Raw genomic sequence first — 26042 nt, 5'->3', positions numbered from 1 at the left:
GATAGAGAGAGAGGGAGGGACTGAAGGGAAAGGGGAGAGCGGGAGAGACCATAGGCATAGGGGAGAGAGGGAGAGATTATAGAGATGGGGAGAGAGGGGAGAGACCATAGGTATAGGGGAGAGAGAGAGAGAGGAGAGACTGTAGAGGTAGGGGAGAGGGGGAGCAGGGAGGGACCAGAGGGATAGGGGAGAATGGGAGAGACTGTAGAGATAGGGGAGAGAGGGAGAGATCGAGACCATAGAGATAGGGGAGAGATGGAGAGACTGAGACCACAGAGATACGGGAGAGAGGGAGAGACCATAGAGATAGGGAGAGACTGTAAGGATAGGGGAGAGAGGGAGAGACGAGACCCTAGAGATAGGGGAGAAAGGGAGACACCATAGAGATAGGGGAGAGAGGGAGATACTGTAGAGATAGGGGAGAGATGGACAGACTGTAAAGATAGGGAGAGACCATAGAGATAGGGGAGAGAGGGAGAGACAGTAGAGATAAGGGAGAGAGGGAGAGAGGGAGAGGGAAGGACCAAGTTAAGTGTATCTTAGTTTAACCAGACCATACAGACAGGGGAGAGAGGGAGAGACCTTAGAGATAGGGGAGAAAGGGACAGACCGTAGAGATAGGGGAGAGAGGGACAGACCATAGTGATATGGGAGAGAGGGACAGACCGTAGAAATAGGGGGAGAGAGAAAGAGAAAGTGACTGTAGAGATAGGGAGAAAGGGAGAGGGAGGGAGATACTGTAGAGATAGGAGAGAGAGGAAGGGACCATAGAGATAGGGGAGAGAGGGAGAGACCGTAGAGATAGGGGAGAGAGGAAGAGGAAGGGACCATAGAGATAGGGGAGGGAGGGACAGACCATAGAGATAGGGGAGGGAGGGACAGATAGAGATAGGGGAGGAGGGACAGACCATAGAGATAGGGGGAGAGGGGAGAGACCGTAGAGATAGGGGAGAGAGGAAGTTAAGGGACCTAGAGATAGGGGAGGAGGGACAGACCATAGAGATAGGGGAGGAGGGACAGACCATAGAGACAGGAGAGGAGGGACAGACCTGTAGAGATAGGGGAGGAGGGACAGACCATAGAGATAGGGGAGGGAGGGACAGACCATAGAGATAGGGGAGGAGGGACAGACCATAGAGATAGGAGGGAGGACAGACCAAGAGATAGGGAGGGAGGGACAGACCATAGAGATAGGGAGGAGGGACAGACCATAGAGATAGGGGAGGGGAGGACAGACCATAGAGATAGGGGAGGAGGGACAGAAGAGAGATAGGGGAGGGAGGGACAGACCATAGAGATAGGGGAGAGAGGGACAGACCGTAGAGAGAGGGGAGGGAGGACAGACCCAGAGAGAGGAGGAGGACAGACCATAGAGAGGGAGGAGGGACAGAGAGATAGGGGAGGGAGGGACAGACCATAGAGATAGGGGAGGAGGGACAGACCATAGAGATAGGGGAGGGGAGGGACAGATAGAGATAGGGGAGGAGGGACAGACCATAGAGATAGGGGAGGGAGGGACAGACCATAGAGATAGGGGAGGGAGGGACAGACCATAGAGATAGGGGAGGGAGGGACAGACCATAGAGATAGGGGAGGGAGGGACAGACCATAGAGATAGGGGAGGGAGGGACAGACCATAGAGATAGGGAGGGAGGACAGACCATAGAGATAGGGGAGGAGGGACAGACCATAGAGATAGGGGAGGAGGGACAGACCATAGAGATAGGGGAGGAGGACAGACCATAGAGATAGGGAGGGAGGGACAGACCATAGAGATAGGGGAGGAGGGACAGACCATAGAGATAGGGGAGAGAGGGACAGACCATAGAGATAGGGGAGGGAGGGACAGACCGTAGAGATAGGGGAGGGAGGGACAGACCATAGAGAGGGGAGGGAGGGACAGACCATAGAGATAGGGGAGGAGGACAGAGAAGATAGGGGAGGGAGGGACAGACCGTAGAGATAGGGGAGGAGGGACAGACCATAGAGATAGGGGAGGGAGGGACAGACCGTAAGAGAGAGGGAGAGGACAGACCACAGAGATAGGGGAGGAGGGACAGACCATAGAGATAGGGGAGGGAGGGACAGACCATAGAGATAGGGGAGGGAGGACAGACCATAGAGGAGGAGGACAGGGACAAGGAGGGACAGACCGTAGAGGGAGGAGGGACAGACCATAGAGATAGGGGGGAGACAGACCATAGGAGGGAGAGGGACAGACCATAGGGATAGGGGAGGAGGGACAGACCATAGAGAGGGGAGGAGGACAGACCATAGAGATAGGGGGGGAGGGACAGAGTAGAGATAGGGGAGGAGGGACAGACCATAGAGATAGGGGGGAGGGACAGACCATAGAGATAGGGGAGGGAGGGACAGACCATAGAGAGGGGAGGAGGACAGACCATAGAGATAGGGGAGGAGACAGACCATAGAGATAGGGGAGGGAGGGACAGACCGTAGAGATAGGGGAGGGAGGGACAGACCACAGAGATAGGGGAGGGAGGGACAGACCGTAGAGATAGGGGAGGGAGGGACAGACCACAGAGATAGGGGAGGGAGGGACAGACCGTAGAGATAGGGGAGAGAGGAAGAGGAAGGTTCTGTAGAGATAGGGAGAGAGGGAGAGGGAGGGAGATACCATAGAGATAGGAGAGAGAGGGAGGGACCATAGAGATAGGGGAGAGAGGGAGAGACTGTAGAGATAGGGGAGAGAGGAAGTGGAAGGGACCTTAGAGATAGGAGAGAGAGGGACAAATCAGATCGTAGAGATAGGAGAAAGAAGGACAGACCGTAGAGATAGGGGAGAGACAAAGACGGAGGGAGATAACAGAGATAGGAGATAAAGGGACAGACTGTAGAGATAGGGGAGAGAGGGAGAGACCATAGACATAGGGGAGAGAGGAAGAGGAAGGGACAAATGAGATAGGGGAGAGAGGGACAGACCTTAGAGATAGGGAGAGGGAGGGAGATACCATAGGGATAGGAGAGAGGAGGAGGGACTGTAGAGATAGGGGAGAGAGGGATAGATCGCAGAGATAGGGGAGAGAGGGAGAGATCATAGAGATAGGCGAGATAGGGAGAGACCATAGAGTTAGGGGAGAGAGGGAGGGAGAGACCATTGAGATAGGGGAGAGAGGGAGAGACCACAGAGATAAGCGAGATAGGGAGAGACTATAGAGATAATGGAGAGAGGAAGAGACCATGGAGATAGGGGGAGATTGGGAAGATAGAGGAGAGGGGGATAGACTGTTGAGATAGGGAGAGAGGGTGGGACCATAGAGACAGGGTGAGAGGGAGAGACCGTGGAGATAGTGGAGAGAGGGAGAGACCATAGGCATAGGGGAGAGAGGGAGAGACTGTAGAGGTAGGGGAGAGAGGGAGAGGGAGGGACCAGAGGGATAGGGGAGAGAGGGAGAGACTGTGAGATAGGGGAGAGAGGGAGAGACCATAGGAGAGGGAGACCATAGAGATAGGGTGATAGAGGGAGAGACCGAGACCATAGATATAGGGAGAGAGGGAGAGACCGAGACCATAGAAATAGGGGAGAGAGACCGAAACCCTAGAGTTAGGGGAGAGACCATAAGGATAGGGGAGAGAGGGAGAAACGAGACCATAGAGATAGGGGAGAAAGGGAGAGACTGTAGATAGGGGCGAGACGGAGAGACCATAGAGACAGGGGAGAGAGGGAGAGACCATAGAGATAGGGAGAGAGGGAGAGACCTTAGAGATAGGGGAGAGAGGAAGAGGAAATGACCATAGAGATGGGGAGAGAGGAAGAGGGAGGGACTGTAGAGATACGGGAGAGAGGGAGAGGGAGGGAGTAGAGATGGGGGAGATAGGGAGAGACCATAGAGTTAGGGGAGAGAGGATGGGAGAGACCACAGAGATAGGTGAGAGAGGAAGAGATTGTAGAGATAGGGGAGAGAGGGAGAGACCATAGAGATAGGGGAGAGATGGACAGACCATAGAGATAGGGGAGAGAGGAAGAGGAAGGGACCATAGAGATAGGGGAGAGAGGAGGAGGGAGGGACCATAGAGATAGGGAGAGAGGGAGAGGGAGGGAGATACCATAGAGATAGGAGAGAGAGGGAGGGACTGTAGGGATAGGGGAGAGAGGGAGAGACCATAGAGATAGGGAGAGACCACGGAGGTAGGGGAGAGAGGGAGGGACTATAGAGATAGGGGAGAGAGGGAGAGACCATAGAGATAGGGAGAGACCACGGAGATAGGGGAGAGAGGGAGGGACTATAGAGATAGGGGAGAGAGGGAGAAGTTAAGTATACCTTAGTTTAACCAGACCACTGAGCTGATTAACAGCTCTCATAGGGCTGGCCCAAGACCATAGAGATAGGGGAGAGAGGGAGATGGAGGGACTGTAGAGATAGGGGAAAGAGGGAGAGACTATAGAGATAGGGGAGAGTATGGGAAGGACCTTAGAGATATTGGAGAGACAAAGAGACCATAACACTCACTAGGCACTATACACTAAACTCTCACTAAACACTCATAAAACATTAAACACCCACTAACTACTCACTGTACCCTAAACACTCAGTAAACGTTCACTAAACACTCACTTCAACCTAAGCATTCGTTAAACACTAATCACTCACTAAACATTCACTAAACTCTCACTATACACTAAACAATCATTAAGTACTCACTGTACACTAAACACTCACTATACACTAAACACACTAATCTTTCACTAAGCACTCACTAAACCCTAACTCATTAAACACTAAATACTCGCTAAACCCTAAATGCTCATTAAATCCCTAAACACATATTAAACACTAAACAGTCAGTGGACATTCACTAATCACTCATTAAACACTCACTAAACACTTACACACTAAACATTCACCAAACACTAAATTTCACAAGACATTCACTAAACACTCACTAACATTCACTGAACACTACTAAACATTCACAAAACATTCACTAAACCCTAAACACTCGCTAAATGTTCACTGAATACTTACACATTACACACAAAACATTCACTGAACACTACCATTCTTTAAACCCTAAGCATTCACTAAACATTCACTGAGTGCTTACACACTAGACATTCACTAAACACCAATATTCACAAAACATTCACTAAACCCTAAACACTCACTAAACTTTCACTAACATTCAGGAAAAATTCACTAAACCCTGAACTAAACATTCACTAAACCCTAAACTAAATATTCACAAAGCATTCACTAAACCCTAAACACTCACTAAACATTCACTAACTTACACACTAAACATTCACTAAACCCTAAACTAAACATTCACTAAACCCTAAACTAAACATTCACTAAAAACTTACTCCTAAATATTCACAAAAAAAACATTCACTAAACCCTAAACACTCACTAAACATTCACTGAATACTTACATGCTAAACATTCACCAAAATTCACTGAACCCTAAACTAAACATTCACTAAACACTTACTCCTAGATATTCACAAAACATTCACTAAACACTTACTCCTAGATATTCACAAAACATTCACTAAACACTTACTCCTAGATATTCACAAAACATTCACTAAACCCTAAATACTCAATAACAGTCACTGAATACTTACGCACTAAACATTCACTAACACTAACATTCAATAAAACTAAGCACTCACTAAACACACACTAAACATTCACTAAACCCTAAACACTCACTAAACACTAACATTCACTAAACCCTAAACACTCACTAAACATTCACTGAATAATTGCACACTAAACATTCATTGAATACTTACACACTAAACATTCACTAAACACCAACATTCACTAAACCTTCACTAAACCCTAAACACTCGCTAAACACACATTAAACATTCATTAAACCCTAAACACTCACTAAACATTCACTAAATACTTACACACAAAACATTCACTAAACACTAACATTCACAAGACATTCACTGAATACTTACACACTAAACATTCACTAACATTCACAAAAGATTTGCTAAACCCTAAACACTCACTAAACATTCACTGAATACTTACACAATAAACATTCACTAACATTCACAAAAGATTCACTAAACCCTAAACACTCACTGAACATTCACTGAATACTTGCACACTAAACATTCACTTACATTCACAAAAAATTCACTAAACCCTAAACTAGCACTTACTTATAAACATTCTCTAAACACTTATGCACTAAACCCCAAACATTCACTAAACACTTACTCATTTAACATTAACAATAAAAAAAATTCACAATTGCACTAAGGCCCTGTTCAGTTTGCAGGTTACCAGATCTTTAAAGATGGCTGCAAGGCTTTGCGGTGCCGCCCTGGTGGAAGACCACCAAACTATGTAGTACTGGTATAGAGATCGCAACTCCAGGTATAATATACCTTCTATGATTCTAACCTAACCAGCCTGAGAAAATCACTAATCCGGCGTCCTGCAGGTCCCAGTGATGCCGGATTAGTGATAGTTGACCTGTACTAAACTTTGCCAGATCTATTTCCACATTATTTCCATTTGGCTTTTCCTTTTGATCGTCCGTCCCTGCAGCTTTCTCGACCATCTCAGGCTCAGCTGTCTCTTCACTGAATGAACAGACCCATTTCTTCTCGGTCATTTGGTCCTGTTACAAAATATCTATTAACAACTGAAAATGCACATATGTATCTCATAGCACAGCTGTTTTCTCCTTGCCTACATAACCTACACTAATAACTGGTAAATTTTAGTGCTTCTTCCTTTGCTCCTCAGATCCGCATGCTCCTAACACAACAGGTAGTTTAACTCTGTCAGCCAGCTTCAGCTAACCACCTTCAACACAGTCTTCCAATTTGGGTTATGTCAACGTCCTCACAAATTATGATAGTGGTCATCTCCCTTGGTTCTTCATTACTGTAGCTATCGCTGCCTTTGCTTGAGTTTCTGCTTGCACTTATTTTTAGTAACCAATGTTTTTGGCTAGGTGTCATGATTTGTGACGCACAAAGCTCCTACCTTCACTCTTGTCAGTCTGCTTCTGCTTGGCTGTCTTGTAGTCCTTGGGTTTCTGGATATTCCTGCTAGACTTCTTCGTTGGCTCCTGGCTTCCACTATGCTTATCCTTATGCTTATGCTTCTAGCTTCTAGGTACAATTCAGCAAGCTTCACCATCTCATCAATACTCTTTCTTTGAGAAATAGTACCATCTCGGTCAAACAAGTGTTGACAAACTGTTTCCCTGCTGAACAAGTCGGCTAAGCACAAATTGTTTGGTAAATTTTTGAACCAGCCCAAAATGACATGAAAAATATGTTTTTAGGTGACCGAATATCACCTTCATTTTCCTCGAAATTAACGGTTTTTGGAGCACCTACAGTTTCCCGGGCCACTCGACCGCCGACCAAAATCGGCGGAAGAACACCAAAACCAACATGTTGTTTATTGTTTCTGGCAAGAGGTAATGTTGCGCTGCTAGCTATGAACAGGGGTTACATGGCGGAAGCGCTTCACGCCTTATCCGCATATTTAAAGATTCTTGGCAAGCACGACATGTTGGTTTTTGGTGTTCTTCGATTTCAGTCGGCGAGTTGGGCCCGGAAACTGTAGGTGCTCCTGAGTGAAGTCTAAAACCGTTAATTTCGAGGAAAATGAAGGTGATATTTGTAAAACACATCAAAATCACCTAGAAAAACATATTTTTTCATGTCATTTTGGGCTGGTTCCTTTCTAAAATAATACCAATTGTTTTCTGCATTCACCCATTTCAGTCCACCTGTTCTACTGTCTCTGTAGCCTAGCTATAAACTGATATGTAGTCTCACCTTGTTCTGGTTTAGTCTCTGGATATTTCTACCTAAACCCTCTCTTTAGCCTATCATAGTTCAGGGCTTCGTTAGAAGGCGTAATGGAAAAACTTAAAGACCCTTACCTGTTAGTAATGGGCTGAGGAAAATAGTCCTTTCATCCCTAGGCCAACCTTGTTCTGTCTTCAAACCTCTCAAAACTTTCAATGAAAGTGTCCTTGTTATCATGCTTCCCATCAAATCTGGTCATTTTGGATTTGCGGTAATTACTAATATGCTGTTGCTGCTTACCTGTCTCTATGGAGTTCCACTCCCAACTTCTGCCTTGAGTCTTAATAACTGCAGTTCATGGGCATGCTGCCTTTCAACCTCTTCTCTTGCTTCTTGTAAGCTCTGTTTCTTCAGTCCTCCTCCCTTGCTGCTTCTCTTTCTCTCTGTCGCTCTGCCTGGGCTAGATCTCCCTGTTCTATGACAAAATCTCTCAAATCTCCTCCCTCTAAGTCCATCTGGTTTTGTTGCTACCACGAACTTTAGCACAGTAAAAATCAGTGAGGCTCACTGAAGCATTGCTGCTCAAAATATCCTGTAACGGTCAGCAATTTGGTGTGTACTAAGTTCTAAAGTAATTATTAAAACACTTTGAAAATATAAAAATATAAGGTTTATTTTCAACACTGATTTTCCTTTGAGCAACTCCCTTCTTAAAGCACAACACTTGAGATTTCTTGTTAAGCTGTATTTCTTCTTCCAATAAAACACTCGAATATGTCCGTGCGAGATAGTTGGTGCCTTGAGACTTGGCTTACCTTGCCCTCTTCTCCAACCAGCTATTGAATGTTCTGGCACACATACAAAGTGTAGAACATTACATAACCTAGGTCAACACGGACACCCTGGGAATCTCTCAAACAAACAGATTGCATAAAATTTCATGAAAGACTTGATATTTTCAATTCTTCTGATATCAAATGGGAGCTTGTTGTACAATTTGGGGCTGCAAACTTGGAGTGTATCTTTTTAGGCTGTAGGATTATGCCCACGAGTCTTTCATATATTGGACATCCAGTCTTGACAGCTTGATAAGTCATCACACATTTTAAACATTATTCTGGCAACGCACGTTATTAATCACAACATTTTATATATTTTGCAATTTCTTAAGTTGTATCATCTTTATTGTGATGGAGTTGCAATAGTCTGCACTATTAATGACAGAATAATCTGATGTTTTTAATAGAACACTCTTTGAGATCATTGTTTAACAACGGCAACAATTCTATGATGGCCAGTAACCCTTAAACTCTAAAGCATAATTGACTTGAGTACTGAGAGATAAATTACATTCCTGGAATACAACTTTGTCACGAACTATACTGGCAGTCAGAACTGGATTACCATTTATTTTCAGCTTAATATTTCCATGATTCTAAAGTTCATCACCATCATAAAATCAATTTCATTTTCTTCCAGGTTTAGCTACTTGAATGTCATCCATTCTTTAACATTGTTAAGAAAATTAAGTGTCTCACTGGTATTCCTGGTGTCGTTTATGAAGAGATTAAACTCATGGATGTCATCCACAAATAATTTGAACTTTACCCCTTATCTCATCAGTAAGTTCTACAATCCAGTCGTATTTATCATACAAAATAGGACTGGACCTTACACGCTTCCTCTCGGCACTCCTCTTCTAAATGTTTTATAAGATGAATAAGAGTTTCCAATCTTGTCACAGTAATTTCTGTCGTACAAGCTACCTTTCAGATATTCAACCATTCCAGTGGATCGCAAGTCATTTTGGGGTGGTTCTTGCCCAACTGTATAAAAAACCGCACTGAAATCGAGGAAGACCAGGATACCACATTTACCTTCATCTAACATTCCCAATGGGTCATTTACAACAGTGCATACAACAGTCGGTAAAATATAATTGTTAATAACCTGACTGATTATCCTCCGGCAAAGCATTTACCCTTTCCAAGTGAATAATTAAATGTTCATGAATCAAATATCTTAGCATTTTGGGCATAAATGATAAATTCGAAACAGGTCTGTGGACCTAAAACTGTAATAATCAAGTGCACTTTTCAAAACGGATTTAACAGTGGCTATTTTCTTAGACATAAGTAATGTGCACTCAGTATTCATACCTTCACCTATATATTAGTAAGGCATGAAAAATTTTCCAGTACAGCATTTTCAGATATTGACATCGGAATGATTGCAGATTGTTTTCTTTGACTTTCAGTACTCATAATAACGTTATCGTTCTCTACCCCATTAAATTTTGATTGTCTTTCACTGGCATTAGGTTCAGTATTACACTATTCAGCTCTGTGATAGTTAGCCTATATCCTAAACTTTTTGTTTGAGAAATTCAAGAAAAATATCAGTTCGCTCTTGATGACTGAAACCACCGGGAGCCTTTCTCCTTCACGTTACTAGTTAAACCATCAAGAAGTCTATATAATTTATATGCACACATTGCCGCTTCTCGGATTTTCTTATGTTTACATTCGGTTTTCCTCCTTATCGAGTAACCGTAACGGGTCGTAACATTCCACATTCTTTCCGTTCAGTTTCAGCCTTTAACCGTCACCATTTAATCTGTTTGCGGTTTTTCGTTCATTAGGTTCAAATTTCTCCATCAACGACACGTAGGCTATTATCATATTCGCTTTTATTCGCCCAATTATGTACATTCATGAGACAATTTACACAGCCCACTCCAATAGATGTAGGTTATTATGATCTCATGGAATATTTACACCTTCATTTATTTTCCGAATTACTTTATTAATCAGAACATGCTGAGAGAAATTTTATATACATTCCTAAAATTCACTTCATTAATCACATTTTTTCAGCAATCATTCTAAATGTGCCTGAGAGATGGTTCACTTCTCAAACACTAATATCTGATACACTGTTATTACAGAACCCTTGAAATGCGATATTGTACATGATCAGTCGAGGTTGTGCACAATCAGCATTACAGTATAAACCTAAAACTCCTTAAAAACAACTACATATACGTTAGGGTTGTCAAGATATATATTTTTCTCGCTTACTCTATCAATTGTTTCCAGAGGTATAATAAACATGCTTACCATGGAGGTGTGTAATTACAGCAAAAGAGATTCCCCTAATCTAAGTATTTGAAGCATACCTGGTATGTTCGAAACTAGCTACTTGAGTTCTCTTAAGAATTTTAAGATGAGAACAACTGCTATTCTTATTTCCGCGTCCAAAGCTTTGTAATTTCTTTTGTCTCGTACAGCTTATACATTTGACCTCATCTGAACTGCATTCTTTGTTACATGATAAGTTACTTGCATAATTACCAGAGACTCTACCATCATTTTTGAACTTGGATTCCTTCTCAAGATAGTAGAAACAAGTTAGCACATGGTACGTGTCACGTACTAAATAAAGTTAGAATGCAGGATTTGAAACCAAGTTATTCTGACGTGGTGAAAGAGAGAAATTTGATTTTGATTGCTGATGAAGATGAGAATGAAGCTACCACAATGGAAGAGAAGAAAGGTGTATTAACAAAAGTCCTTGGGAATATTCAAATTAGTAATGTAAAGCCTACGAAAAAGGTTCACTGGTCGTTGACTTTCCAGACAAGAAGGCAAGAGAAAATGCTAAACGAACTCTGGACCAGACAGCTGATGACCATAAATTATGTTCAACTGTACTTCAAAAGATGTCGCCTAAAATCACCGTTGCCAATGTTAGTAATCAAGAACAGATAGACGACGTCCTGCCTGCGATTTTGAAGAAGAATAATATATTTCAAAGGTATTAATGTAAGTCCAGATGATATGAAACTAGTATCAACTAGAGAAGCTAAAGATGGTAAATCGTATAATTATACTTTTAAATGTACACCTATCATTAGACGCAGGATATATGAAAATGGAGATATACTTTTCACCAACTTTGGTCGACATAAGGTATGGGATAGTTATCATGTTATAATATGTAACTACTGTCAAGGATATGGTCATTTTGAGTCCAAATGTAGAGTCAAGGCTTCAAATGGATCTCGGATATGTGGACGCTGTAACGGAACTGACCATGAGACAAGGCAGTGTCAGTCTGAAAGTTTGAAATGTCATCATTGTGCGCGAATGAACCTCTCCGATAATGAACATACTGTTTTTGACTGGAATTGTCCATCGAATGTTGCTGAGAGGAAGCGAATTGCTCAACAGACTGATCATGGATTCCAGTAATAGAAGAATAAAAATGTGCCTTACTGAATGCGCAGTCAGTACGCAACAAGACAACAGAATTAAGAGAATTAATCTGTGAACAAGGAATAGATGTGTTCGCTATAACAGAAACATGGCTAAGTGCTACTGATAATTTGAAAATTAATGAACTATTGCCGGACACTCATAAACTTTTCACACACCACGTAATTTTGGTCAGGGAGGTGGGGTTGGCATTGTTTTTTTATCCAAAGCATTTACAAGCGTTAGAATTAGGGTTGTTGGAGCATTTGTGAGTTTTGAGTATTTAGCCTTGGAGTTTAAGGCCTATAATGTACAGTTTTTATTTTTAGTAGTATATCGTCCTCCTCAGCTAAGCAGGGCTATGTTTTTAGAAGACTTTTCTGTATTGTTGGATTGTTTTGAAAATGAAAATGTAATGTATATATATGTGGAGATTTTAATATGTGGTTAGAGGATTATAGAGATACAAATGTAAAGAAGTTTATTGATATAATGAACAATATGAATTTTGTTAATAAGGTGAATGTATCTACCTCTAGGTCAGATCATATTTTGGATGCTGTGTTTTGTTGTGCGGGTGATAATTACTTTATGAATTTGATAGTGGAGCCAGATTTTTCTATCTCTTTTTACCACAGGCTTATTATGTTTGATATTTCAGTCTTATTACCAAGTAAACTTAGGACTAAAATAACATTTAGGAACAAACGGTTATTGGACTCTACTGTACTAATAGATGTGGGTGTTACTGTTATTGAAGAAAAATATAATGAACCCTGTGGATGTACTGACTTAAATAGTAGCAGAAATATTTCGGTAGGTGAATGTGTGGTCTGTCTTGTTGCTTTGTATTTTTCTGTATTTTCTAAAGAATATGATAAAATGTGCCCTGTGGTAGAGAAAGATATTGTTATAAAAGACAGCTCCCCATGGTTCAATGCTGCAATTAGGAGGCTAGGAAAAAAAACGGAGGTTGGCAGAGTCACGTTGGCATAAGCATAAACAAAGAGAAATCGAATGTTATATGTGGAAGCTAGGAATGAGGTAAATAGATTATTAAGAAATGTAAAGAAGACATATTATAATGAAAAAGTAACTGAGGTTGGGTCCAATATCAAAAGGCTGTATTCTGTGTTCGATGAACTTTTAGGGAAAATTAAGAGGCATGTTTTACCAGACGGGAGGTCTGAGCTTGAATTGGCAAATGAATTTGCTGAATTCTTTGAGTCAAAGGTTGCCTGTTTACTTTGTAACTTCACAACTGATGTTTCTTGCCCCTATCCTTACTTTCCTGATTTTCCTTTCTCAAAGTTTTGCAGTTTGAGCCAATTTCACTCGATGCTTACAAAACTATGTTCATTAGTTCTGGCCGCTCTTATTGCAGTAACGATCCTTTTCCAATAAATGAGGTCATCGATGCCCCGAACATAGATAGGTTATTGCAATTGCAGCTTCGTATAGTCAACTTGAGTATTACTAAGAGCTTAGTCCCGTCCTCTGAAAAGTTGCTATCATTAAACCATCTCTTAAAGGATCCCTGATCATCAAGAATTGAAATCTTACAGACCAATTTCTAACTTGTCTTTTTGTCAAAAATGATCGAGACTTCCGTTTTAGATCAACTCAGTCAGCACTTGAAAGTATTGGAGCTATTCCTGAAGACCAGTCGGCTTATCGGAAATTCCATTCTACTGAAACAGCTCTTTGTGCCGTAATTAATGATTTGTTAGGTTTCTCTGATGACGGTAAATGTAGCTTGCTTATTCTCCTAGATCTTAGCGCTGCTTTTGATACAGTGGTTCATGAAGTGTTAATAGAGGATATGACTGCTATTGGGATCGATGGGGATGCTCTTAAATGGTTTAATAACTATTTATCGAATAGATCTTTCAAGGTGAAGGTTAAAGATAGATATTCTGAAAGTAGAAAGCTCACCACGGGTGTTCCACAAGGAAGCGTACTTGGCCCGGTTCTTTTTAGTATTTATACAATCGAGTTGTCTTGGATATTTAAATTACATGGCGTTCAATGTAAATTTTTGCTGATGACACCCAGTTTTATTTAATAGTGGATGACATGATTGAAGATCAAGCTGTTATTGATAGACTCATGGCAGATGTTTCTGAAATGGATGCAAAAGAAAAGCTGAAACTAAATGAAAATAAAACTGAATGTATTCTAATTGGCACTAAATATAACTTTAAGAAGGTTTGATAACGTTAATAGCATCTCCATCAATAAGGAGAATATTTTGTTAACTGATAAAGTCAGAGATCTCGGGGTAGTAGTTGATGGTTCTTTGACATTTGATGAACATATTAACAATGTGGTTAGGGACCGCAAATTATCATCTGAGGAATATCGCATCCATTAGAAAATATCTTAACGAAGATGCCACTAAGCTGCTAATTAATAGTTTGGTAGTTAGTAGAGTAGACTATTGTAACTCGTTGTATTACAACTTACCTAATTATCGACTGAAGAAACTTCAAATGATTTTGAATAGAGCTGCTAGACTAATTGTTGGTATATCCCCGAGAGAACATATTACTCCAACCTTAATTAAATTACACTGGTTACCAGTTAAAGCAAGGATTATTTTTAAACTTTGCGTCTTAACATATCAAGCTATTAGCACGGGAGAGCCATTGTATCTTAAAGGTTGCCTGAAAGATACGTAGTTGGGCCTGGTGTTCATACACGCCTTTCCCGTGATGATTTCAGACTTGATGAGCCTCGTGCAACGACCACTCTGGGTACGAGAACTTTTAAGCACTGTGCTCCTAGATTGTATAATCAACTTCCGGTATCAGTTAAGTGTGCTGAAAATATCTTTCAGTTCAAAAGCTATTGAAAACCCATTTATTTTCACTCAGCTATAATACTGAGACAAATGCAATTAACCCTCTTACATTACATAGACTTTTAAACTTTGTAATTTTTAACTAAAATATAAGTTATTTGAAATCCTGTCTGAACGCTTAATAGCGAAAGAAGGGATACTTGATAAACCGTCAGACATAGACATAGACATAGTATATCGAATCCGTTAGAGCCTGATGTCCAAAAGATATAAAGAAGAAATCTGCTCAGCGTTCTCCATGTAAAGAAAAAAATTTAGATGTGGGACCTCTTTTTCACAACTGAGGAAAGAAGCACTGCAGACTGAAATCAACTACTGGAAGAACTTTGGGGCAGTCGGGAGGCTGACGGAGTGAAATACGTACAGGTCCATGCATATCGGAGTGAAAGTGGGAGCCGTTACAAGTTCAACTCCTCCTGTTACTACTGTTACTACTACACCCATAAAAACTATTGCAGGTACTGCGAGTCCTGCTCCGAACACTTTTTTATCACTTCACTACAGGTTTTAAAATCTGCAGGATAATCATTAAAATCCGGCATACAACCAAGAGCTTACCCCGTGACAGATAACTTCGGGTAAATTTACATTAGGTACTACTCGTTTGAGATGGTTTCAGTTACAGTGTGGGTAAATATATACACAGCTGACTGGTGGTAGTTTTATCCTCTCCTAGATGAAGCAACCAACCTTATTCTCGCATGAAGTATTATATACTCTAGGGCAGCCGGTCAAAAACTGGTAATGAATGGTCCTTCCTGATAGGCTGCCGTAATTTTGTTGTCACTGGCGTATTTGATATTGATTTACATAGGGTGCTTCTCGTACAGGCCTAGTGATAATGGTTGGCCCTAGTGGTAAACCCAGGTTTTTGGGTGGGAGGAATGATTGAAATTTGTTCGTTTTTTTAACTTGACCTGTTCTCAATAGTTGACTTTGATGTTAGGCGAAATCTCAGTAGTTGACTTTGATTTGCTGAAGATGAAATGGCAGACTCAAATCTGTCTCAATAGTTGACTTTGATGGTTACAGTTGACTTTACCAAGGTGTTGAAGTCATTACCTGTTCTAGTAGTTGACTTGATGTTAGCGAAGACCTTTTGACATTTGACTTTGATGTTGAAGACCTGTTCTCAATAGTTGACTTTTGATGTTGGGGTGTAAAGACCTGTTCTCAGTAGTTGACTTTGATTTTAATTAAGACCTGTTCTCAGTAGTTGACTTTTGATGTCAGACCTGTTCTCAGTGTGACCTGTTCTCAATAGTTGACTTTGATGTTAGGCGAAGACCTGTTCTCAATAGTTGACTTTGGCAATTGAAGACCTGTTCTCCTAGTTGACTTTGTTATTTTAGGCGAAGACCTGTTCTTAGTTGACTTTGATGTTAGGCGAAGACCTACAAGAAGTTGATTAAGACCTGTTCTCAAAGTGACTTTGAATAAGATTTTGTATTGCCGACCTGTTCTCAGTAGTTGACTTTGATAAGACCTGTTCTCCAATAACTGATGTCAATTGACCTAGTTGAAGATGTTAAAGTAAGACCTGTTCTCATAGTTGACTTGATGTTAGGCTAAGACCTGTTCTCAGTAGTTGACTTTGATGTTAGGCGAAGACCTGTTCTCAATAGTTGACTTTGATGTTAGGCGAAGACCTGTTCTCAGTAGTTGACTTTGATGTTAGGCGAAGACCTGTTCTCAATAGTTGACTTTGATGTTAGGCGAAGACCTGTTCTCAATAGTTGACTTTGATGTTAGGCGAAGACCTGTTCTCAATAGTTGACTTTGATGTTGAAGGATCTTTGATGACCTGTTTCAATAGCTGACTTTGATGTTAGGCTAAGACCTGTTCTCATAGCTACCTGTTCTCAATAGTTGACTTTGATGTTAGGCTAAGACCTGTTCTCAGAGTTGACTTTGATGTAACCAGTAAAACACCTGTTCTCAATAGTTGACTTTGATGTTAGGCAAAAGAAAAATACCAACCCTGGGGGTTGACTTTGATGTTAGGGGTGTTTACTTTGATTACAACCTGTTCTTAGTTGACTTTGATGTTGCGAAGATTAGTTATGGAGGGGGTGATGTTTAAGACCGTTCTCATTGCTTGACATTTATGCCAGTTGGATGCCAGCTTAGACCTGAAAGGCACCCTAAATCTGTCTCGAGGTTACAATTACCAAGGTGTTTAAGTCATTATATTTTGACATTTATGCCAGTGGGGTGCCAAGTACTAAAGTAAAAATTTGGGCAATTCTAAAGTTGTGTAGTAGTCTTCAAAGGTCAATTACAGTTTAGTTATTTTGCCACATTAATTATGGAGGGGGTGGTGGCAAAGGATGCCAGCTTAGACCCACCGCGCTAGGTAATCCAAAGTCTTCAAATATTACTTTAGGTACAGCCGGCCGGACAAAATTACTTAAATTCTTGTAAAGCAAGTAAAATAACACAGAAAAACGCCAATTGCCATATTCTAGCTCACCGTGGACAGCCAACTTAGAATTGCCAAAGTTTCGTTGAAAAGGAGTAATAAACAGGAATGGGGCCTACAGTAACTTGAGATTCCTAACCTAACCTCACCAAAGATGACAGGTCCTATCCGACCATGGGAGGCTTTTCACTGAGGCTTCCCTGTTATATTAGACATTATAGCCTTTAATAGGGTAATCAAGGGTTTCTAGATGAAATGAATAACTAATTATTCTTACACAGATACGAACCTGCGGTCTTTACGTAGGATTTAGCTTGCGGACATGGGCTGGGATGGCCATTTACTTTCAGACAAGGTCATCAACTACCAATGGTAGGTGGGGGAAGCCCTGCCCATGCTTCGCTCTGCACTCCATTTTGCTTTCAGTTGCTGTTGTGTGAACACGTCTTGAGTTCTCTGCCTGACTGCCATTTGCTTTCTTTTATTTTGGTTTTTTATATATTTTTGTTTGATTACTGTTTGTGTTTTATACAGACCCCTCAATCACTAGCCTTTTGAAGAGGAAACCGCAGGGTTAGGCGCTGTCCAGGTTAGGACAGACCGTGTATTCAGTTTCCCTCTTTTTTTTTTGAGATTGATCTTTATTTATTATTGTAAGTCACACTGCAACATGAGTGTAATAAACAATATAACCCGACATTTTTTCAGGTGTTGTGGAGGCCGAGGGCCTTGGAGAGTTATGTGCCACTCTAGGCCTCATATGAGAGCAGAGTGTCTTTTGAACTTAATGATCACTCTTAGGCTTGAGGGGCTTGCTGTCATCTGCTCCGACCGTGCCCGGGACAACTTATCGACTACAGTGTCTGCTAGTTGTAGGACTGCTCCTACTCCCTTAGTAACCCCTCATGCGGTGCTGTATTGGGATTGAGTTCCCAGGTACTGCTGTATGCTGTACATCATCTTTAAGTGATGTTCTCCTCTACAGGTTGTTGCTGAAGGTGCACTCAGCAGATTCAAGAAGAGGAGAAGGAAGTCATCATTGTTGTCTTTGTTCTTCATCTTCGTCGTCAAGTGCTGTTGCCTCCTCCCCCTTCCAAGCTAGCAAGCAGAGGAAGGGGAAGGTTGCCTTGTACTCCCATTGCCTTGCACACTGGTTCAACTGCTACCCGAGGTTCTGTGGAATCCCAGTGTACTGTTACCGGCCCCTGTCGTCCACCTCCCCATACCACCAGTACTGTACCTGGTACTGGTCCACAAGTACCAGGCCTGGTCACTCACTAGCGATACAGAGGTACCTCTGCTCTCGTTGCCGAGCCCATGGATGCAACCACTACCTGGCGGTCTTTGGACCCCCGGAGTACCGGTACTGACCCCAGTAGGCTTCCTACCAGGGCCTTTAGTACCAGCCCTGGTCTCCTGGTAGCAGTACTGCTGCTCCCATTGCCAAGCGCATGGGTGCAACTGCTACCCAGGGTCCTTCAGTACCAACAGTGGTCTCGCACTAGTGGTACTGCTGCTCCCGTTGCTGAACTCACGAGTGCAACCTCTACTCGGGGTTCTTCGGACCCCCGGTGTACCGGTACCAACCCCAGCAGGTTACATACCTAGGCTATCGGTACCATCCATGGTTTCTCACTAGCTGTACCACGGTACTGCTACTCCCATTGCTGACTGCACAGGTGCAACCTCTACAAGGGGTTCTTTGGACAGGTTCGTAGCTTGGGACTGGGAACGTTCTGGTTCCCATTCTGGCCCATAATATGGAGGCCTAAGTTCCTGGTCTGGTCATCGGACTGGACAGGACATGTCGAATGATTAAGAGATCGCCAGGGGCTCTGGTGAGTGTTTCTCTCTTATGAAGTTAGAGAGGTCTATGGGGATCATTAGAATGATGCGCCTTTTTAATGATCCCGAGGAAGAGACCATATGTTTTCTTGCTCCGTTCTTCCCCGGGCATTTAGGCCACCAGAGGAAATATCTTGTTCACTCAGAGAGATCATTGCTGTCTTAGGTTGACCCAGACCTGACTCGTCTGTGTCCTGGTCTGTCTATAGATTGCGTCTGTGCGGAGGGAGTCTCTTTATCACAAACGGGAACAATGGCACCGGAATTTACTGCCAGAGCAACACTCCAGTTAGTCTTGAAGATTGACCTTTGGGTCTATCATTGGCCAAGATAATTTTTTTCCTCGGGCTTCTGTACACCCAAGGAGAATGCAGCCCTCGAGACTGTTACTCTAAACAGTAACCTGTGGGGGAGGGTGGGGGGAGGGAAACACGTTGTTGCTTCAAACCTCTAGGTTTCTTAGTGCTGAGTTGGCTTTGACACTTGGGGATGGACTGGTTCTGGATTTCCCCCCCCCCCTCTTTGCTAGAGGGAGGGGGAGGCTGCAGTGAACAGGCTTCGGCTCGTTTACCAGGCAGTGTCTAAGACCTTTAGGTCTTTGCATAGCACTGTTATTTGACCCTTGGGTCAAGATGGCCCTTCCCCTTTGATCTGAGAAAGTCCCAGACTTAATCGACTCCTCATAGAGGTACCTAGATGTAGAATGCCAGGGATGCAGTAGTTCTCAGTTGCTGCCTATGAGGGTGGTGCCTGTCGAGCCGTTGGGCAAGCTTGACAGCAACATGGATTGGAAGTATGGGTAGTGGATGCCTGTCAGATATGGTTCTGCTACCCTTAGAGTCTTTGTCATCCCTCACCCTCTTTCTTGTCCGGTTCTGAATGTTCATTCCCAGCTCATGGAAGGACCTTGTAGGGGTTTTTTATTGTACACAGTTGGGACAGTATGATGGGAACAGATTTGGAGGGTATTAAATGAAACTTTACTTTCCTCAACCAAATTTATTACCTTAATACTACAGTGGTCATAAAGAAAAAACCCTTAAAAATTCCTGAACCTAAATCTATATTGTTCCCTGCCAACTATGGTCCCTGAGACTTCTTCAGAATGGGATTGTTCCGACATGATATACAAACCATCTGTCCTTTACACTAGGAATTACTTTCAGCGAAGCTGGAAACGGCTGTTGAACTTTTGAACAAGGTTAGGCAGTTAACTACCATCCAGTAGGCAGGAGTCCCGCCTGCCCAATGTAAACATTCCAATTTGCTTTCTGGCCATCATGCAGTGCAGACGTGTTTCTTGCTCACTGCCCTGACTGCTGTTGAGCTGTTTTCCATGTGGGATCTTTTCTTTTTCCTCACTAGCAATTGCTTTGTTTGTTCTCAGTATGCAAGCCCATGAAGGAAATAAACCTCGGAAGCCCACCTTCCCCCAGTGTGTGTGTCTTGGGGTTGACAGGAGGAAGCGCAGTAGCTTTAGGTCTAATATTGATGTGGATCTGCACAGCCTTCGCTCCTCTTGCAGGGCGCGTGTGTTCACGGTTATCTGCTTGTGCACATTGTTGCTCCTGGTCGGCTGAGCAGTGGGCGAAGTTTGAGGGGAGGAAACAGTACCGGAGGAAGCCTTCCAAGGCATCAGCTGAGGGTTATATGTCCCCGATGGCTCCCTTGGTGGCTAACCTTTCAGGATCGTTTCTTTCTCCCGACAAACTTTCCCCTCTGGCTGCCTCTCCTTTTGGAGGGGACTCCCCTTCATCTTCGTCGCTTGCTTTGTCAGGCGTAGAATGAACAAGGGAGGGTTGGGCGGACGATCAGTGCGACCTCTTCTTGGGGGTCTCTCCTCGCCCTGGGGGGGAATTTTTCTCCCCTGGAGCGAGTAGAGACTCCCCCCCCCCTTGACCTGACTTTTTCTTCAGGTTTGGTGGTAGAGGCTTCTCTCAGGGGGCAGGCTACGGATTTGACTTCTACCTGGCTCCACTTGGATCTCCCTGGCGTCCCATCACTGGAGGGTGTCCTTGCCCATCTGACTGGTGGTAACCCACGCTGCGGCTCCGCTACTATAGAGGGATGAAGAAATTTGTTTTTATTTAGCATTTCCCAACGTTTTGAGAGAGAGAGAGAGAGAGAGTGTGTAATTGTCGTAAGTGAGTGCTTCGGTTGTTGGAAGAGGGATGAGGTCGTTAGTTTGTTTACGGCGCTGTCTGTCTGTGGAATATGTGTGTGAGGATTTTTCGGTTTTGAAGGCAGTTTTTTTGAGTCTTGAGTCAGAGCTAGTGCTGGTCTGTTTTTTTGGTTTGGACAGTTTTTTTGTGCTGATGCAGAGTTGTTGTTTTCCCTTGTTAGTGTGCTGTTCTTGTTGCTGTATGTTCATGAGTCGTGTGTTTTTCTGTTTTGGTTTGGTTTGTGTGGTTTTGTGTGCTGTGTTGGCGACCGTGGACGCTTTACTCCATCTTCCAGCAACCGAGGACCAGGGTGAGTGTTGTGTACTGTTTTTGTGTTTTGAAATTCCGCCACATTATATTTGGCGCCTAACGTAGGGCAGCTGGTATTGCAGCTGCAATTGAGGTTGGTGGCTGGTAGTGTGACTGAAGAGAAGGATGGAAGAGGAACTGGTAAGGTTGAGAGAGGAGAATACGTGGTTGAGGGGTGAGAATGAGAGATTGAGGAGTCAGTTGGAGGAGGTGGAGGGAATGCTAAGAAGTGCAAAAGAAGAAATGAAAGGGGAGATGAAAGAGTCAGAAGAGAGAATGGAAGAGAGGATGGATAAAAAGTTGGAGAGGAATGATGAAAAGTGTGGAAGAAATGATGAAAGGTATGTTCAAGGGTGTTTTTGGAGAAGGGGCTGTTGGAGGCAGGTCCTCTGGAAGCGTGAAGGGCAAGAGAGAAAGAAAAGGAGGAAGAAGTGAATGGAAGCGTGAGTGATGAAAGTGATATGGGAATAGGAAGTAAGAAACGAGGGAATGAGAGGCAGGGTAAGGAAAAGGGGAATGAAAAGCAAGGAAGGAACAGAGGGAAAGTAAGGATAAGTCAGGGGAAGAAAAAGGGAAGAAGGGAAAGGGAAAGGAAACTGGTAAGAAGGGTAAGGAAGTGGGAAAGGCAGGAAAGAAGGGAGAGGGTGAAGGCAGTAGTGATAGTGAGGTGGATGGAGGTGAGTGGATAAAAGTGGATAAAAAGAGGGGAAGAAGAGTGTAATGAGTAAGATGAATGTAAGTGCAGAAGTGGACTCTTTGTATTCGGAAGAGGGTATGAAAGGACAGAGTGAAAGTGAGAGTGAAAGTGAGAAAGAAGTGAGAAAGGCTATGTATGTGAGGGAGGTACCCGGTGTGAAAGGTATAATGAGTATGGAAGTAGGGATGTGCATGATTTCTTTAGGGAGTATGAAAGGTTTTGTCAGGATAAGTATGGGGAAAGTAAGAGTGTGGGCACGAGAATTAGGAGAATATTTGACTGGGTTTTTACTTGATATGTATAGGGTTATCATGAGTGTGGGGATGTTGAGTATGACAAGGTGAAAGCTAGACTAGTTGAGCAAGCGAGGCGTATGAAAGCGATTGTTAGTATAAGAGGAAGAATGAATTTGATGAGGCAAGAATGAAAGCTGGGGAAACCTTGTCACTATATGCTTGTAGGCTGGAGACGTTGGCAAGGAAGAAGTTTGGGGATGATGGGATAGATGAATGTAAGGAGTTAGTACGGAAGTTGTTAGGGACAGTGCCAGATGGAGTTAGAGAATTTGTGAACTTGAAGCAGAAGGAGAAGAAAAGATGGACGAATGAAAGGTTGACTTGGGGAGAAATTTTGGAAATTGTAGAAGATTATGAGCTTGACAGGGTTATAAAAGAGAGTAGAAGTGTAAGTGTAAGGGCTGGGGTAGATGAGAGAGTGCCAGAGTTTGGAAGCTTTAGGGATGCAGTGTTGAGGGGGCCCAATGAGAATGGCGATAGTGTAATAGATAGGAGTGTAAGAGCAAGTAATGTGGAGGTGCCAGTGAGGATGAATGATGGGTTTGTAAGGGAACAACGGGTTGGACGGGTTAGGGATAGTAGTGTACAAAGGGAATGTCGGTGAGTGGAAGTTGAGCGAAGTGTTTTAGATGTGGAAAGGAAGGACATACAAAGAATGAGTGTAGGTGGGGTTTGGGAGCGTGTTTCGGGTGTGGGCAAACTGGACATTTGGTAAGGGAGTGTACGAAAGATAGGGGGGTTAAATGCTACAGGTGCGGACAGGTGGGTCATATTGCTAGTGGTTGTAGGGGTACCCGAGTGAATGTAATATGTGGCAACTGTGGTAAGAATGGGCATTATGCGAGAATGTGTTCAGAACCGAGAGCGAAGTGTGTCGAATGTGGGAATGGAAGGGCATGTATCAAGTGTATGTAGACGAAAGAGGGTGACTGTGACAGCGAATTCGGGAAACTGAGTGTGAAGGGGTTCAAATGGGTGGATCCTCCAGGATGCAAGCGGTGCGTGTGATGCATGTACGTGAGGGGTTGTTGCATGAGGATCAGCAATTTGTTTTGATAGAGTATGGTAGAAAACGTAAGAAAGGGAAGAACGTAAGTAAACTGAATGGTCGTAAGTTGTGTGATAGGGGTGTGAGTGCCAAAGTGAAAATGAGTGATAAAGCGTGTAATACGGATGAATGGGATGGTATGGATAGAACGTATAGCATATGCGGGTTTGATATAACTGAGTTGACTGAACGTGTAGGGGTTAGTGAGCGGTTGGAGGTGAGCGAAAGTGTAAGAGTAAGAGAGCGTAGCAGTGATAGACGAGTGATTGAAAGCATGAATGAATCGTTGCAAGAATTGGAAAGGTCAATGAGCGAATGGGATGGGTTAGTTGAAGAATTGGGGAGGTATTTGGGAACGAGTTAGAGGGTATAGATGAGATTGTGGATGAAATTGAGAGTGGTAATAGTGAAGAAGATAGCGTGAATCTGAGAGAGAATGGAGGAGAAGATGTGAGTTTGAATGTTGCTAGAAGAGAGAATGATTCTGAGAGAATGATTGCGTGCCCATGAACGCGATCTAGAGGACCTGCTAGTGAGCATCCGTGGGTGTTGCGTAAGAAGGCGATTTGAAAGGGTGTGAAAGGTGTTGGTTGGGAAATGCTAAAGGGGGAGAAATATAGAGGGATGAAGAAATTTGTTTTTATTTAACATTTCCCAACGTTTTGTGAGAGAGAGAGAGAGAGAGAGAGCGAGTGTAATTGTTGTTGTGGAGTGGATTCGGTTGTTGGAGTTCGTTTTCTGGCGCTGTCTGTCTGTCTGTCGGTCTGTCGGGAGTTTTTCGGTTTGGGAAGTTTTGGGCAGTTGAGGTCCAACCTTGAAAGTGAACGGGAGTTTGTCTGGCTTTTGTTTTGGATACGGTACCGATATTGATGGTGCATGTGTCTCTTTTTTTTCGTTCGTTGTTGGTGGAGGGTTTGTTTGAAATTTTGTTTTTGTGGTTTCTGTGTGTTGTGATTGGCGACCGTGGACCTTTACCCATCTCCAGCAACCGAAGATCAGGGTGAGTGTTGTTTGTTTGTGGGTTAAAATTCCGCCACACTACCACCAGCTCTGTGACCATGACAGCTTTTGCTAAGATGCTGGTGACTTTCTCATCTCACCTAGAGACCCAGGTGACTGCCAAGCCGGCATCTCAGCACACAGTGCCTCTGCCTCCTGGTTTCTCTGTGGCCCCACTGTCCCAGCCATGACCCTCCATGATGGTGACCTCTTCTGTGCCTCATCTTATGGTTCCTGCTCCTGCCATTCCTGGCTTTGCTGGCTCCTGGGGTATCCTGACTGCTCCACCTGCCCCAGCTATCCCAGTTGCGGCTCCTGGCTTCCCTGGCTCTCAGCCTATCCTGGTTCCTCCACCTGCCTAGGCTGTTCCGGTCGCCCCAGTCACTGCTCCTGGCTTTCCTGGCTCCTGGGCTGCACTGGCTGCCTACACTGCTGGTGAATCGTTGCCATGGTCATCCTGACTGCTCCCGTGATATTTGCTGCTCCCTCTTGGATGGGCAACTTGACCACCATCCTGAAGAAGGTGACGAAGAAGTCGAAGAAGAGGGCTAGGAAGGTGTCGTCTTTGTCGTCATTATCTCCTTCTTCGTTGTCGTCATCGTCTGCTACCTCCCTCCCTTCTTCAGAGCCTTGTCGGCTGAAGAAGAAGAAGGCTGTCTCTCCCCCCCAAAAAATCCCGTCCTGGGACTTCGAAGGGACTGCCTCCCTCCACAGGGGAAGCAGTGGGATCTCTCGTCGGCCCTTCCCGTCCTTCAGGTCAGGGAACCGAATCATTGACCCTGGGTCTAGCATTTTGGGAGCTGCGAGCGTGCAAACCTTGGTCTGCATACCTGTTGCCGAGCCTAAGAAGTCCGCTTCAAAGGCCGGCACTGTGTCAAGGGCTCACTTGCGAGCCGCTCCGAATACCCAGGCCTCTAAGGAGACTCGGGTATCCCGAACCAGTACTGGAGAGTCCGCTCTCCATACCAATTCAGGCACAGGATGGGAGAAGGAGCCAAGACATGCAGGTATCTCGGCTCCGCTTGCTGACACTGCCTCCAATGCCAAGCCAGGTTTCCAGGTAGTTGCTTCAGTCTCTCGAGCCCGAGCATCTGGCGAGACAGAGAGGAGGTCCCCTGTACAGTTGTCTCACAAGTTCCCGACCTTGAAGAAGACTGGGGCCCATTAAGAGGACAGCGCAAGTTCTCGTCAGCCAGCTGCACGTTCAACTCCACCCAGTCCCCAATCATGTTCGTGTGACTGGCCTGGCTCAGTTGAGTTAAGTGCCTGCCTCGGCTCGCGTGAACCACTGCGCTCTCCTCGGGACAGCGCTTCGCTGAGGCGAAAGCACTCTCAGCACTCTCCTGGACCAAGTTTGATGACTGCTCTCGGCTTGCTCCTCCT

The 26042-nt window shown here is 43.8% G+C and overlaps 2 protein-coding genes across 4 annotated transcripts in view; one reads left to right on the top strand and one right to left on the bottom strand.

The window, feature by feature from the left end:
* LOC136839110 (beta-1,3-galactosyltransferase 1-like) overlaps positions 1 to 8495 on the bottom strand; it is a 132328-nt gene extending 123833 nt beyond the window's left edge. Inside the window, exon 1 of the mRNA XM_067104765.1 lies at positions 8063 to 8495. The gene's annotated coding sequence lies outside the window, so the exon portion shown is untranslated. The remainder of the gene's footprint in view (positions 1 to 8062) is intronic.
* A 6710-nt stretch (positions 8496 to 15205) lies between these two features.
* The window catches only part of LOC136839107 (gigaxonin-like), a 268846-nt gene continuing 258009 nt past the window's right edge, over positions 15206 to 26042 (top strand). Inside the window, exon 1 of one of the 3 annotated variants that reach the window (XM_067104756.1) lies at positions 15206 to 15339. The gene's annotated coding sequence lies outside the window, so the exon portion shown is untranslated. Of the gene's footprint in view, positions 15475 to 26042 lie in introns of all 3 variants that reach the window. The other 2 variants (XM_067104754.1, XM_067104755.1) reach the window with 2 other exon arrangements.

The sequence above is a fragment of the Macrobrachium rosenbergii genome, chromosome 6 (genome assembly GCF_040412425.1).
Source record: "Macrobrachium rosenbergii isolate ZJJX-2024 chromosome 6, ASM4041242v1, whole genome shotgun sequence".
NCBI classification, from domain to species: domain Eukaryota; kingdom Metazoa; phylum Arthropoda; class Malacostraca; order Decapoda; family Palaemonidae; genus Macrobrachium; species Macrobrachium rosenbergii.
The sequence above is the reverse complement of the archived record's forward strand: the minus strand, read 5'-3'. Positions and strand labels throughout refer to the sequence as shown.